At 39.2% G+C, this 17,493-nt stretch overlaps 1 pseudogene; it reads right to left on the bottom strand.

Moving 5' to 3' along the window:
- LOC129144368 (DNA primase large subunit-like) overlaps window positions 1–17,493 on the bottom strand; it is a 152,378-nt pseudogene that overhangs the window by 43,597 nt on the left and 91,288 nt on the right.

The raw sequence follows: 17,493 nt of genomic DNA, 5'->3' as shown, positions 1-17,493 counted from the left end.
TTTCCAACAAATAATGAGTTCATTGAGTGCTAAGTATAATATTTCTTGACTGACAAAGTTGAACTTAGAAACAAAATAATAACATAAAGCACTGGGATAACAAGATAAACTTAACAGAAATAAAGTTTTGCATTTAAGCTAATGAAAACCAACTAATTAAGAGACAAATGCTAGAACCTGGAAATTTGCAGACAAATCCCTGGGAGTTTTACTTGGCCACAAGCTTAATCATAAGTTGACTGCCTGGTATGGCTGCTAGGCTAAAAAAGGCTTCAGGCTTCCCTAACAGAAGTACCTGGACCCATGGTTTTCAAACTTTAGAAGACATAAAACTCACCCAAATAAAGTCTGATTTTATATGACTGAGGGTGCACCCTGAGAATCTGCATTTCTAAAAAAGCACCTCAAGGGACTCTGAAATAAGTGATAAAAACCACTCAATATCTATTACCAGGCTGGGTGTGGTGGCTCAGGCCTGTAATCCTAGCACTTTGGGAGGCCAAGGCGAGCAGATCACCTGAGGCCCGCCAGCCTGGCCAACTAGGCGAAACCTCGTCTCTACTAAAAATACAAAAAATTAGCCAGGCAGGGTGGCAGGTGCCTGTAATCCTAGCTACACAGGAGGCTGAGGCAGGAGAATTGCTTGAACCTAGGAGGTGAAGACTGCAGTGAGCCGAGATCGCGCCATTGCACTCCAGCCTGGGCAACAAGAATGAAACTCTGTCTCAAAAAAAAAAAAAACTATGTCTATATATAGATCTATCTTATCTGTCTATCTATATAACGAGTGCTGGCCACTTCCTCATCTATTAACTAATGAAAGTATGGGCATTTTTTAGTGATTTGGTCACACAGAATGTCTTTCTAAAAATATTGTTTATGATTATTTGATCTTTAGCAGTCCAAAAGTGTGCAGTCTTTTAAAAAGTGGTGAAGATTCTAAAACAAAAATAAGTTTTGACACATACTGTAGTAAGCTTTGATAATCCAGAAAATTTACTGATATAAACTATTAATTCATTCTTGGATGTACCAGACAAATGAGATGTTTTGTTTTTCTTTTTAGATAACTCAGGCAAACTGATAGTTATGGCAGATATCACGACATGTTAAATTGCCCACTTAATCTTTGTTGGTTAATCAGATGATGGTGATAAGAAAAAAACCTCACACTTTTCCTTAGTAGTTAGCCTTTGGAAAATTAATGAATCTACTATTCCAAACTTAGAACATTCTAATTTCAAAAACTTTGTAAAACTTACATCGCCCTCTAAGACACTCGCAGAACACTGCAGAAGATGAGGGAGACAGAGAACAGCGGGAAGGAAGAAAGTGAGAACTGAAAAGCCTAATCCAGCACAAACTGAAGTGCAGCTGAATGAATTTCTCTTGCCTGACCTAGTTCAGTAATAAGACAAATTGTTCTAAGAGTAATGGAGCTCTAGCTTGACAGTGACGACTGACATAAGCTACAAACTAGGTCCTGACAGGAATGCAAAAAGCCACAACATTGTTTCAGTGTTTCCAACAGAGCTCTTGGGTTTCTGTACTTGGCCAACATATCCAGTGGAGGCACTTACCATGATAATCCCCTTGGCTTGGTGGATTGGATAGAATAATCTTCAGGCAACTGAAAGGTGTATAGTCTGTCCTCTTGCCTTCCTTTCCAAAGCTGTGACGGATGTTCTAAGAGTAACCTTTATCAAACTGATTGGGAGGAAATGGAAAAAGAGACAAAGTCAGCCAATAATTATACTAGTGAGGTCAGCAACACAAGCTAGAATCAAAGAGTGCAAAGCGATATTTTCTAGAATAAATTCAGCATTCATGGTCAGATGTACATTCATGCCATGTATATTATTTAGGTCCTTTATGATACAAATAATTTATTTTTTTAAAAAAGGTACAAAACTTACAGAAAACAAATTTATCAGGTAGAAGACAGCTAATGTTACTTATACGTTTAAAGATAAAGAAAATCTTTTCCTGAGAAGAATAATCGATTTGCCCTTCTTCGTTTGATTCCAAAGATTATAGAAGAAAATCAGTTTAGCCTCTTTTCTATCCACATTCCCCTAATTCTCCCTGAATTCCCATATCTACCCATTCTACTTCCTAAATGCCTATTAAAATAGTTAATCCTAGGCCAGGTGCAGTGGCTCATGCCTGTAATCCCAGCACTTCAGGAGGCTTAGACAAGAGGATCGCTTGAGCCCAGGAGTTCAAGACCAGCCTGGGCAACACAGTGAGACCCATCTCTACAAAAAAATTAAATATTAGCTGGGTGTGGCGGCATGCACCTGTTGTCTCAGCTACTCAGGAGCCTGAGGCAAAATTATCACTTGGGCTGGGGGGTTGAGGCTGCAGTGAGCCATGATTGTGCCACTGTACTTCAGCCTGGGCAACATAGTGAGACCCAGTCTCAAAATATAATAATAATAATAATAATAATAATAATCCCTTCCTCTGGATTTCCACTATACAAAGTAGTCAGCAAATGCTTAATGAATGAAGTACTACAACTGCCTCCTACCCAGAATCCTTGCCTCCATGTTCATAAAACAAGCTAATGGGACAGAAGGGACTTTGAATTGGGTCAGACAGGAGAACAAAAGGAACCAGCATATTATGAAAAGTGACCAGGTTTCAGGCATTTTGTAGCAGCTTTTAAAAGTGTAATCCCATTTAATCATTTAGATAATCACAACTCCTCTATGATGCTACACTTGAGAAAACTGAAGTTCAAAGAATGAAGCAATGTGATGTATGACAGTTATTAAATGGTAGACATGTACAGACAAGTCTGATTCCAAAACCCATCTCTACAAAAAAATTAAATATTAGCTGTGTGTGGTGGCATGCACCTGTCATCTCACCTACTCAGGAGCCTGAGGCAGTGAGCTATGATCGTGGCATTGCAGTCAGGGCAACAGAGCAATATTCTGACTCTAAAAAAAATTAAAAATAAAATTTAAAAAGTCACTAACCATCAGGCATTGGAAAACATTTAATGGAGCAGAATAATGGGTTGATAGCCTTCCTAATGCTATAGTAGACCAAGGAGTACTTCACATTTTTTTCTTCATGCATGCTGGTACTGAGGTGGGTGCAAAGATCCAATAGACAGGTCTCACCTCAAGGAGTTTATGGTCCTGGAGGAACTAATCACCTATGTGAATGCGTGATTAATAGAAAATAGCATGATAATGTGTCATAAAAGAAGTAAAGTGCTATAAAAATCAAATATGTTATGAAGATAAATCTTCTAGAGAGGTCTAGGTATAAGTATAGGTAAAATGCTATTGAAATATGTAGGAAGAAGAGATTACTTCTGATTTTGGACCACAAAATGAAGTGTCATTTAAAACGGAGTCTGAAAGAGAGAAGTTATATCCTAAAAAGATTTAAATGGAAGTTATTATTTTTAAATATCTTGTTATTTCTTATTACTAAGGAAGTGTGGTATTATGGAAAGAATGTGGGCTATATTCAATTCACTTCTGACACTAACTAGAGCTCGTGCAGATCTCTCATGGATTAAGAGTTCAGTCACACAAGACTGTGCCCTACTTCATATACCAATTGCAAGCAGTAGGTTCCCAGGTCACCACAACTTCTGACCAGTTTGGCCACAAGTGGGAGGTTACCACAACCCCCTTCTCAGGTTCAGTAATGTGCTAGAGCAGCTCATAGAACTCCTGGGCTCAAGTGATCTTCCCACCTCAGCCTCCTGGGTGACTAGGACTACAGGTGTGTGTCACCAGACAAGGTCTTGCTATGTTGCCCAGGCTGGTCTCAAACTCCTGGGCTCAAGCAATCCTCCCACCTTGGCTTCCTAAAGTCCTGGGATTGCAGATGTGAGCCACTATGCCGGGCCCTTGGTTGATGATTTTCTAATTCCACTACTAGGTGACACTCATCTGGCATAACAACCCATACCCCATTGGTCAACCAAAAGCAGACAATGTACCTTTGACAAGATATCTGGCAAGAGCAAATAGTCAATACTGGTGGAATCTTGGACAAAAATCTAACTTTCCTGGGAAAGAGGTAGGGGTTAGGGTGGGTGTCCCATGTTAAGTGGTCATTTGGGCAAAAACTACAAACCTAAAACCAAGTTTCTAAAACGAATTTTAGAGTATGGCAAATGACTGATTTAATCAAAAATTTATCTTCTTCTCTGAAAAAAATACATGTTTGTTTAAAAGACAAACCTTGCCACTTTTATACTGGAGCACAATCTTAAACTACCACTGGGTGATCTCTCAAGGCTGTCACAAACAGAATTATCAGAAGCTGTGAGTGGCTGTGGAGCACATCAAATGTTCCTACATGATACTTTAAGCAACACTTGTTAAATAGTGAGAAGCCAGATTGCCCAAATAACAAGTCATTTTCAAAGGGCAAAATCTTCAAGTTTCTCACTCTAATAATTAGAGTGAAATGGCTATAAAGTTTTTACTGCTATGATTCTTTAACTTATAAAATGGATACTGTAGAAAGCTTAGAGAATGATTACTTGGCAGTTTTTCATACATGAAATTAAAGTATCATGTAGATAGAAATAAAAATAAAACAGATTATTTTGAGTTTATAAATAATTATACATATTGGCAATGAACTGAAACTTAAATACAAAAGGTGGGCAGGCTATATTTTGGAAAACAGGTAAATCCCCCCTCTTTTAAGTGACCGCAAGACACTTCAGAGTTGCCCTTGGCTTGCTTTCTCTGGGCTCATACTAAGAGCAACACACACAGAGTAGGCTTTTTAAAGATCTCAGGCTTTGGAGGCAGAGAAACCTGGGAAAGAATCCCCAGCTTGTCCATTTATAAAGGATATTACTTCAATCCTCAATTATCCTAATCTATAGGGACAGTAATATTAATGCATTAAATTGCTATGGAGATTATATTAAATTAAATTAAAACATTAAGCAGAGTACCTGTCACATCCTTTGTTCTCAATAAATATTAGCTGCTATTGGTGAGGGAAAAAATGAAAAATATTTGGTATCCTAGTTTAAACACTGACTATGCTACTGCAAAAGACTTCTATTTCAGTAGATACTAACAGAACCTTTACCTAAAGGTTTAAGCAGGATAAAAGACTCACTAAACTATTCAATTACATTTCTAGTCATCTTCTTAAAATGTCCCCCTTCTTCCAACTCCTATCCACAACTCTAACTATTCATACAAACTGGCTCAAATGTCACTTCCTCTGTGGAATCTTCCCAAGCACCCAAGGCAGAAGACGTTGCTTCCTCAAAAGAACGCCCAGCAGCAGTTTGTACAGTGCTGCACCTTTCTTGTTGCAATGGAATTTATTTTTGTATTTATCACTTCTAAACTAGGAATGCTGTTAAGGGCAGGGACTTGGTTGCGTACTCATTGTAGCATGCCTACTCAGTATCTGATAAAACATCTACTCATAGGAGGTGCTCAATAACCTTCACTTGAATGAAAGAGCAAATAAGCGGTAGCTGTTTGGAAAGATGAATGTATAAATATGGTTCAAGGGATTTTAACTTATCAGGATTAAATAACTTCAAAAACTTGCCAAATCATTGCAAGTTTACACGGCTGTGCTATTTTGTTCTTCTGGATAGCTTTTCTTCTTCACTGCAACAACAACAACAAAGACTGAAAAAGAGTTTAAATGATGCCCTATATAGAGTATAGTGGATACATTAAAAGATAATAAAAGTAATAAATTTTATTTTCTTTCAAAAGTTGCCTCAGTATAGTGGGACTGGGCTGTCCAATACTTTAAGAGAATAAGAAAGAGAGTCGGAATAAGAGATAGGAAAATACCTTGCTATTTTTTGTGTGAGATTTTTTAATTTGAGGTTATAATTTAAATATAGTGAAATGCAGATATCTTAAGTCTATAGTTTGATCAGTTTGGGTAAGTGACTATACCTATATAACCCACACCCCTGCCAGAAGATAGAACATTTCTATCAACCTGTAGAATTCCCTCTTGCTTCTTCTCAGTCAACATTCCCCTCCCTCCACAACCAGAAGCAACTACTGATCAGATTTTTGTTATCACAGATTAGTTTTAACTATTCTATAACTGTATATCAATGGAATCATACAGTATAAAGTATTTTGTGTCTGGCTTCTTTCATGTCCTTTAATGCTTCTGAGATTTATCCTTGCCATTACATGTATCAGCAATTTGTTCTTTTTTATTGCCGAGCAGTGTTTTACTGTATGGATATACCAGATTGCTTGTCTAGGCTCTTGCTGATGGACACCTGGATGTGATATTGTGATACAATAAGAAATGTGTATTTGATCCCTGACCCTGGTTCCTCGCAGAGAGTTCCCAAAACTCTTGTAATTTCCTGAGCAAGAGGGATGCTAGGTGCATCTTTTGTTCTAATATTTGGTCTGTGGCCCCAGTTTCTAACAGAGTTGCTAATCCCTTGGAACTTCCTGGGCATTGATAAGAATGTCTTTTGTTCTAATGAGGTGACTCTTGGTGGGCTCCTAGATGGGGGCTGGTCACCAGAAAGACCAAGCCATAATTAGAAGCCTGGAACTTTCAGCCACACTATGCCAGCCTCCAGGAAAAGGAGGGGGCTGAAAAATGAGTTAATAAATGCTCAGCCTATATGATGAAGCCTCCATAAAAATCCCTAAACTACAGAGTTTAGAAAGCATCTGGGATGCTGAAGACATGGAGATGACAGGAGGGTGGAACACCCAGAGAGGGCATGGAAGGTCCATGCCGCTTCCTACATATCTTACCCAGAGTACTTCTTTGGCTGTTCACCTGTATCCCTTAAAACATCCTTTATAATAAACTGATAAATATAAGTGTTTCCCTGAGTTCTATGAGCGCCTAGCACATTACTGAACCTGAGAAGAGGGTTGTGGTAACCTCCCACTTGTGGCCAAACTGGTCAGAAGTTGTGGTGACCTGGGAACCTACTGCTTGCAATTGGTATATGAAGTAGGGCACAGTCTTGTGAGACTGAGCTCTTAATCCATGAGAGATCTGCACGAGCTCTAGTTAGTGTCAGAAGTGAATTGAATATAGGCTATCCGGCTAGCATCAGAGAATTGGTCAGTGTGAGAAAAATCCACACATCTGGTCGCTATACTCTCTGTGTTGAGAGTACAGTAGGAGAAAATTGGTTTTTTCCTACCATACACACTGGGCTTTTACAGTTTTTGGCTATTCTCAATCAAGTGGCCATGAACAGTCTTACATATGACTTTTGTAGGTATATATTTTCATTTCTCTGGGATAAATACATAGAAGTGGAATTGCTGCCAAACATTTTCCAGAGTAGTTGTACTATTTTATACCCCACCAACAATCACTGACAGTTCCACATTCCCCCCAACATTTGTTATGATCAATATTGCTAATTTTAGCCATTCTGGTGGGTAGCCAGTGGTATCTCACTTTGCATTTCCCTGATGACTAATGATCATGAGCACTTTTTCATGTGCTTTTTGACCAGTGATATTCCTTATTTTATGAAATGTCTGTTCAAATCTTTTGCCCATTTAAAAATGTTGATTGCCTTCTTTTAATTATTCCATAATTGAATAATTCTTTATATATTCTGGACACAAGCCTTTTGTCAAATGTAATTTTAACAAAGGCTTATCTACTTGATGTTATCTTCTGATGAGCAGGTGTTTTTATTTTTGATGAAGTCCAATTTATCAACTTTTTAATGGTAGTGCTCTCTGTGTCCTAAGATAAATTGCAAAGATATTTTTATGTTGTCCTTTAGAAATTGTAATGTTTAGCTTTTAAGTTTAGGTCCTGATTCATCTCAAGTTAATTTTTGTCTGTGGTGTAAGGTAGGAATCAAAGTTCTTTTTTATTCTGCATGTGGAAAACCACATTTCTGAACACCACATGTTGAAGACACTTTCTTTTTCCCAATAAATCACTTCAGCATCCTCATCAAATTTGACCACATATGTGTAGTTCTGTATTTGGAACTGGATCTGACTGGATCAGATCCAACTGGACCCCACTGATCTATATGTCTGTCCTTTTGCCAATAACACAGTCTTGATTACAATAGCTTTAGAGTAACTTTCAAAGGTGAGTCCTACTTTGTTCATTTTCAAGATTATTTTGGCTATTCTACATCCTTGCATTTCCATATAAATTTTAGAATTGGCTTGCCGATTTATTTTAAAAAGAGAATGCTGAAATTTTTAACAATCAGTAGTTTATGTCTTCACAGCTGCTATCTGTCCACAAGTAACCAATAACCAGAAAAACAAATAGCATTTCAAAGAAAAGAAAACTTTCAAGAAAGAAGAAAGACTTTCAAGTCATCATTAATTTCACTGGTGAAAACAAGGACATTAAAATTTCCACCAAACATTTTATAAACAACTTCTGTTTGTTTCTTTAGTCACAAACATGAACTATAATCTTTTTTGTGAAAACTTTTAGGTAGGAATTGAATTTAATTAGATACAAGATTTCAGTTATGTTCATCACAAAATAGGGAAAGAACATTTTGGTAAGCTATTCTGTTAAAATAATGGAAAGCTAATCTCTCTAAAAGAGAAAAGCTAAAAGTATTAACTTCCCTCTTCTTTCCAATTCATTTACTGCCTTTGTATACATGTCTAAAATTTGGACCCTTCCAAGCCTACTGGAAACAAGAAAAAAATAAAAATAAATGAAACTTGGATCTTACTAAGCTTTCAAACTATCCATGTATTTACCAAACAAATTGTCATCTATGGTTTTCAAATTTACAAATTCAAGAAATATTGTACAGAGACTGTATTTACTTGGAGATATTTTTTAGCAAGTACTTTCTAGGTCTTCATATCCACGACTCGAAGGAAAACCTCTAAGCATTGGGTATGAAAAGAGGTAGGAAGGCCGGGCACGGTGGCTCACGCCAGTACTTTGGGAGGCCGAGGCGGGTGGATCACTTGAGGTCAGGAGTTCGAGACCAGCCTGGCCAACATGGTGAAACCCCATCTCTACTAATAATACAAAAATTAGCTGGGTGTGGTGGTGCATGCCTGTAATCCCAGCTACTCAGGAGGCTAAGGCAGGAGAGTCACTTGAACCCGGGAGGCAGAGGTTGCAGTGAGCCAAGATTGCACCATTGCACACCAGCCTGGGTGACAAAAGCGAAACTCCATCTCAAAAAACAAAACAAAAAAAAGAGGTAGGAAGAAGTAAATAGAAAACATATGTTTCTGTCTAGGCTCTTCCCTCCCACTCCATTCATTCAGTGTGGGGAAAGGCCAGAAAGTCAAGACAGATCTGAAGGTGGGTATGTGGCAGTTTGCAACCTTCCAAGTTAGTCCAGACATCCCAGATGTGGCACTGGCAATACACCAATATGCATTTCTATCAAAGACTGCAGTAAATTACTTTCAGAGGCATTATGTTAAATGATGAACTCAAGAAAAACTGTAAAGCAGGCACACCTTTATCCAGTTCCAACCCTGTTTTCAGAGCCTCTTTCACAACTTTGTCTTCTATCCCGAGCCCACCCAGGGTCTAGTGACCTTATTATATTTTTTAAAGTATTTATGCCCAAATCTATTCAAACACTATGGTATAAACATCTCTTTGCTGACATGGACGGTGCATTGCATGGTCTTCCTTAGAATAAAGTCTTTCTTACAAGGAAAAAAACACAAGACTAAATATTACTCCTATTTTCTTTTTTTTTTTTCTTTTTTTCTTTTTTTTTTTGAGACAGAGTCTTACTCTGTCACCCAAGCTGGAGTGCAGTGGTGTGATCTTGGTTCACTGAGACCTCCGCCTCCCAGGTTCAAGCCATTCTCCTGCCTCAGCCTCCTGAGTAGCTGGGATTACAAGTGCCCTCCACCACGCCCAGCTAATTTTTGTATTTTTAGTAGAGACCATGTTGCATGTTGGCCAGGCTGGTCTCGAACTCTTAACCTCAGGTGATCCACCCACCTCAGCCTCCCAAAGTGCTGAGATTACAGGCGTGAGCCATCACGCCTGGCCTACTACTCCTATTTTCAAAGCAACAAAAACTTCATTATGCAAGGTCGGCTTGAACAATAAAGTGAGAATGGTTAAAAAGTATCCTTTAGAGAGAGATTTGTATTCAAAAAGGAACATCTTCTTGACCTAAATGAGGCAAAAGAGCCATGGATATGTACACAGAAATCAGCATAAGGATATGGCATTTAAAAATTTTTAATTTTTAAATTTATTACACATGCAGGTTTGTTATACCGTTATATTGTGTGAAGCTGTTAGGGCTTTTAATGATCCCATCACCCAAGTAGTGAACAAAGTACCCAATAGGTAGTTTTTCAACCCTTCTTCTTTTCCCTCTCTCCTGGCTCTAGGTCCTCAGTGTCTATTATTCCCATATTTATGTCCATGCGTACCCAATGTTTAGCTCCCACTTATAAGTGAGAACATGCAGTATTTGATTTTCTGTTCCTGTGTTAATTCACTTAGGTTAATGACCTCCAGCTGCATCCATGCTGCTGCAAAGGACATGATTTTGTTCTTTTTATGGCTGTGTAGTATTCCTTGTTGTATATGTGCCATATTTTCTTTATCTAATTCACCTTTGATGGGTACCTGGGTTGATTTCATATCTTTGCTATTGTGAGGAGTGCTGTGATAAACATAAAAGTGCAGGTGTCTTTTTGGTAGAACAATTTATTTTCCTTTGGGTATATACATAGTAATGGGATTCCTGGGTGGAATGGTAATTCTATTTTAGTTTGAGAAATCTCCAAACTGGGGATTTCCTCAGGGGCTGAACTGATTTGCATTCTCGCCAGTAGTGTGTAAGGATTCCCTTTTCTCCAAGATCTCGCCATCATCCATTAATTTTTTTGCTTTTTAATAACAGCCAGATACAACATTTCTTCAGGAGGACATTTTAACCTTCTTTTTAGTGGCAGGTGTTTCTTACCTTCAAGAACTTGGAACTCTAATTTACATATTAAAAGAAACAAAGTGAGAGTCTGCTAAACTACAAAGTGACCTCATTATTACTCATCAGTGCCCAGAATTTAGGATACCAAAATCATTAGAAGTAGGTCCTATGAAGATTAGTTATCATAAGTACTAACAGAATTCAAGCTCAGCATCAGGGTCACACATATAAGTGAACCTGCCAGGAGGAAAAGGGCAGGAAACCATCTTATGGCCTTTTCTTAGCACACATTCTTGCGATAATTTTTTGACCTATTGATTATGTTGTCTTGAGTCACTACCTTAAAGTCTAATGTATAATTTTCATAACCAGAGTGATGTTATAGGCATTTAATATATGCTGCCCCCTTTTAAATTCTTATGTGACTACATTACTCAATTACTATCTATTAAACTAAATTTGTAATCAGTCACCTATAGATCCAAATACTTCCCTTTAACTCTTAACTTCAAACACAGTTTAACTCTTAGAGATCATTGGAACATCACACATATTCTAACCAAACAACACACCAAAGGAGATGTGGAGGCCCCAAGGAGTTCAGGAGGCAGTAAATACTAATGGTTGAAGTCAGATACTCAAGTTTAAGTATTGTCTCTACTACATGCTAGCTGTGTGACCTTGAACAGTTTACTTAACTTCTTTGCAACAATTCTCTTTTATGTAAAAAAGGAGTTATATCTATCACATAGGGTTGACTTGGGGATTAAGTTAGCTCATTTTCATAAAGTACTTGGTATAGCGTCCTGCACACCGTGATAAAATGCTCTCCTTGACCAAACTTTAGTCAGGCTCTTCTGAATCCTCATCTCAACTAGGCCTAGAGCTTTGGATTTCTGTGTTCCTCTTTACATCACCCAGTTGTAACAGGAATCTCACCAAGTCAGTTGAGAAAGAACTCCCCAGATATTGAGATCACCCTCAATATCTGATCAAATTCCTCACTGCCACCCTTGGTATCTTATCACCCTGGCCAACCTGCAGCAAGGATCCTGTTAGTTCTGTTTAACCAGAATCCCTTTACCCGTGACATTTCTTTCCTCTTAGTAATTTTTCATCCACCGACCCCCATCCCTGCTCTCTTGTCCATGCTATTTGGAATTAGGAATCCCCACTTGTGCATGCTCTCTATATGGAATTAAGCCCAGTTCTATACTGGAATCCCTTCTTCTATTGCAGCTTTTCCTGAATAAAATCTGTTTTTACCATTTTAACTATTATCTCTTATTTTTCTTTAACAGTTTTTGGTCCATGATTCAGATCTGGATCTGAACCGCCATTAGACTCTTGGACACAATAACCAATCTCTAAGCACACACCAAGACTTTGTCTTCAGTCTGCTTGCTTTTTGGGTATCTGGTGGTGAGTGACTCCAATATCCAGTGCTCCAGATAAACGTCCATCGAATCACAGTGAGGACAGATTTTGATTAAGATTCTGATTACATTGTCTGAAGCTGGATTAGAGGCCCAGACTTCTTTGTTTGAAAGGCGTCTACTCAGCTAGAAGTCTTTCTTTCTGGGGCTCACTGCGTCAAGAAGACATTTACTCCCTGACTCCTGAGCCTGGCTCTTGGCTGGAAAATTCTTCCTGGATCTTTGTCTCCTGGGATGAAGACTTCTCCTGGCTCTTTGTTTTCAGTGGGGATCCACTCCCCAATGCCTGGGCTGGAATTTTTTCCCTGCTCTTTATGAGGCCTCTCTCTTCTATCTGTTTAATCCTGCTTCTCCCATGGGAACTTCTCAATTGAAACCTCACCTTAGCAAACTCCTGCTTTGCCACTATAGTTCTAATACTGTCTGCTTGCTTTCTCACTGGCAAAGCCTTACCAAAAACTCTCTTCAGCTACGGTGGGGGCTCCTGGTATATCCCTAAATTAGTCCATCTAAAAACAGCCCTAGGGCAAAAAGGAACAAAGCTTTTGGATGCACAGCGGTCTGCTTATTTCACTTGGTATTAAGAAGCCAAAAAACAGCTAAATAATTCAAATCTCAGTCAAACTACTGAGGCTCTTTCACACTGTCTGTAGAAAAATTTTTCTGACTCAGTAAAGTTCCTAGAGCTCTCAACAGCACCTCCATATTCCCCTCCCAGCTTTCCTTTATAGCCTCCTCTCCCAAACTCTCTTCCACCATCTGCCCCCTCCTCCAGTCCCTCACCTCCCTGTAACCAAAAGGTTCACTGGCCTCCATCTCCTTCAGATGAAGCCCAGGATCAGCCAGTACCTGTTCCCAAGTGAGGCTAATAGAAGAGAGAACATTTAAACCTTGGTCTAGGCCTGAATTGCATACTATCACCAAATACTTTCCTGACCACAGAAAAGAAAGGGAAAGGTTTGTTGAACAATTTAGAATCATTCTAGGTGCATACTCTCTGGGATTCCCTGATTTAAATCAACTTATCTGCCTGTTGGTTGGGCCTGGAAATGCCTCCCTTTGCTTTGAAAAAGCTAAATGGACCACTATTTCTGATGAACCTCAGTTCCTTCCTTGGGTGCACTCAAGGGTCTCAGGCTACCCCTGATACCCCGAGGGAAGTAAGAAATTACTAGAAGCCATCCATCAAATCTCTCCCATTAAAATTGATTGGTCACATATCTAACATTGTAAATAACAATAAGAAATTACTAGAAGCCATCCATCAAATCTCTCCCATTAAAATTGATTGGTCACATATCTAACATTGTAAATAACAAACTGATGAAACTGTGGCTATCACCATCAATTAAAGACAACATGGAAAGAGAATTCAGGGGTGGAACTGACTTTCCAAACAGCCTCTGCTCAGGCCATGCAATCTTTATAAATAGTTTCAGGCCAGACCTCTATGACACATTACAGAAAAATAATATTAATTAACAAAATGTATACATGTCTAGGCTGCAGACATTAGACCAATAATATGAAAATAGTATTTCAAAAACATTGGAAAATACACAATGTAAGCTTGTGGCACTGCAGTTAAAACAACTGGAAAAACCTGAAATTTTTAACTCACAGCAAGCTCCGCAATGGAAGGCTCCCATTGATCTCAACAATGTGCTGATATCGTGAGGAAAAAAGACACTGGGCCTGGAATTGCCCAGTGCTCAAGAGGAGGGAAAAACCCAAGTCCCCCTCCTCACCAGAGAATTGTCTATTTTCCTCCAGAGAAGCAAATGTCCCAATGCCCTCAACTACTACTAAACTTGCATGAAGAAATAATGCTACAAGTTAAAGGGCCTCCACGTCTCTCATCGATACCAGGACAACACATTCTACCCTCAACATGACCTCACTTCCTGCCCCCTTCCCCACAGTCACCAAACTTTACCAGTGGTGGGTTTTGATGCTTTGCCCTCAGCTTATCCTCATATCTCTATGGGACCTCGTAAAGGTCAACATAATTTTCTACTCAGCTCCACTACCCCAGTAAACTTGTGTGGAAAGTATCTTCTCATGAATGGAGGTACAAAAATTCCTGCTGGACTGCTTCTACCCACCCCTGAGTCTTCCTCTTCATGTCTATGTCCCCTAATGGTTTTGTCTGACTTCCCCCAAGCAGGGAGTTCCTTTGCCCACTTCAACCTATCTACTTAAATACAGATTTAAGCAAACTATTAAAATTATCTAAGGTATATGCGATACAGAACCCATATAAGGTAGAAACAGATCCTTCCAAGCCTCTCCCCAGGATTCCCCAATATCGTTTAAAACCACAAGGACTAGCGGTTGATCTCCCTGATAATGAGAGGCTTATTAGACATGAGTCCCCACTTCTAATCCGTGCATTACTCCCATTTGGCTATTAAAAAGTCAAGTGGGAAAGGATATCAGTTCCTTCCTAGGATCTATCAATTACACTGTCAAATCAAGATTTCCCTTGGTGCCTAATCCTAACACTATCCTGTCTGTTATCTCTTCCAACATGCAATATTTCATGGTGATTCATTTGTGTTCTGCCTTTTTTTTTTTTTCTTTTGAGACAGAGTCTCACTCTGTTGCCCAGGCTGGAGTACAGTGGCTTGATCTCAGCTCACTGAAAGCTCTGCCTCCCGGGTTCATGCCATTCTCCTACCTCAGCCTCCCAAGTAGCTGTGACTACAGGCATCCGCCACCACACCCAGCTAATTTTTTGTATTTTTAGTAGAGATGGGGTTTCACCATGTTAGCCAAGATGGTCTCAATCTCCTGACCTTGTGATCAGCCTGCCTCAGCCTCCCAAAGTGCTGAAATTACAGGCATGAGCCACCGCTCTGCGCTGTGTTCTGCCTTTTATAATATTCCCCTTCATAAGGAATCTCACTACTTTGCCATCACCTGGGAAAATAAACAATACACCTGGACTGTTATGCCCCAACGATTTACTAAGGCCCTACATATTTCTCATGAACCTATTTGATGGAGTTAAAATTCCCAGAAGACTCCACTGTAATCCAATATGTAAATCACCTCTTTCTATGCACTTTCAGTTATGACAACTCCCTTTAGGACACTGAATACTTTAAGGCAATGGCAAGAAAAGACCACAAAGTTTCTAGACGAAAAGTTTAATTATTCTGTGTGTTCAATATCTGGGTCATGGTATTTCAGCCGCAGGTAAAATTATCTTCACAGGCGGAGCTTCTACTATTCATCATTTTCCTCTTCCTGAAACAAAATAACAGAGGTTTTTGGATCTTGTGGGCTATTGTAGGATGTGGATACCTAATTTCTCATAGACTGATGATTGCCTTTAAGGTCCACAGCCTTCACTATGACTTTTCCTCATCTGAGATTAGTCTTCTCTTACATTTTTCTGTCCCTAAATTTAGGAGCTCCTTGTTCTCCCCCAGCTCTGCCTTTTCCTTATCTGTTAGCAAGACTATTCATCCACAGAGCCTTTGGCAAGCCTGGGCTGGACTAGTCACCACTTCCCATAACGCCACAGACTGAGGGTACTGTGCTTCCTTTCCTGTGGGCACACCTGGCATTTCCAAGATTCCTGTGAGAAATCAGAATTCCTATTTTGCTATAACTTCCCTCTCTTTTCTTCCACCATTTTAAACCAGACAAATACCCATTGTGAGAAAAACCTCTGAATATACTCCAGTCTATCCTTGCAAGGGTCATGTCCACTCCCATCATAATTTTACCATCAATTCTTTTCTGGGAACAAGCATTTGTCATTACACTTCTCCAGCCGTCATTAAATGTAACATAATGCCTCCAAGCCACTACAGGATCCTGGACATCTCTCATACGAATGGAAATGTCCCCAATTCCCCTCTCAGCCTAATTTCTCTCACCCAACCCAAACACACACAGACCACCTCCAAAAAATCCTTTCTCAATCGTCAAAATGTTTATTCTTTGGTCACCTTCAGCCATCAGATAATTATCTTATGACTCCAGGCTAGCACTCAATGATTCTTATTCTGTCTGTGGAACTCAAACCTATTAGCTGTTACCAGCCAACTGGAATGGATCTCACTACCTCTCTAATCTTACTAATCCCTTCATCTACTTGATTCCCCACAATTTCTTTCATTTTTTAAAGTTATCTCTAAAACAATCACCCACTCCCTCCAGTTGACCTCACTCTCACTATGAGAGCAAAAGAGGTATCCAGAACATCATAGGTTCTGTTGTAGGTGATCTTGGTTACTCAGGTGGTGACTTAGATAGAAAGAACAGCTACAAGAACTGGGCATAAGTTCTACCCATGATCTCAAGACATTAAGAAGTCTCAACAGATGGTTCAGCACATCTTTACTGAAAAGGAACTGAACACAAGATGGACTTAGATTGCTGAGAGAAGAGAATAATGCTTTATTTCCTTGAACAAAAGGAGCAACTGACAAGATGCCCTCCTTGGCCAAACTTAAGTCAGGATCCTCAGAATCCTCTTCTCAATCAGGCCTTGACCTTTGGTTTCAATTTTGCATAGCACAGTTGTAGTAAGAATCTTGCAATCAGTTTAGAGAGAACCCCCTACCCTCACTATCTGTTCACCTTCAATATTTGATCACCCTCGGTATCTAATCAAATTCCGCATCCCTGCACTCTCCAACACCGGCCTTGGTATCTCATCACTCAGCCTGTCTTGAGCAAGAATCATTTTAGGTTGGCTTAACCACAATCTCCCCACTCCTTAAGTTTCTTTCATCTCTGTAATTTTTCATCCATTAATGCCATCTTGCTCTTTGGCTATAAATCCCCACTGGTCTATGCTATATTCAGAATTGAACCCTGTTCTATACTAAGGTCTCTCTTCCCCTATTACAGTAGTTCCTGAATAAAATCTGTTTTTACCACTTTAACTACTGCAATGTACAGCTCCACTTTTCTTTAAAAAATAGTAAGCACTCAATACTTTAGAGTTACTAACATTACCAAGGTTGTCAGTTTTACTATTAACTAGGAAAAGCTATCATGAGTAGGTGAGACCCGGTGTGTTGTTTAATATTACTTAAATTACTTATGTTTTGCCTCCAGCTTCTTCATTAGAAAAACCTGCATCTAGTTACTCTCTCTAACTCCTCATAGGAGCTTAAAAAAATCAGTTAAGCAATTTGAAGTCTGTAA

This window comes from Pan troglodytes, chromosome 5 (genome assembly GCF_028858775.2).
Source record: "Pan troglodytes isolate AG18354 chromosome 5, NHGRI_mPanTro3-v2.0_pri, whole genome shotgun sequence".
Taxonomy (NCBI): Eukaryota; Metazoa; Chordata; class Mammalia; order Primates; family Hominidae; genus Pan; species Pan troglodytes.
This window is presented reverse-complemented; position numbering and strand designations above follow the sequence as displayed.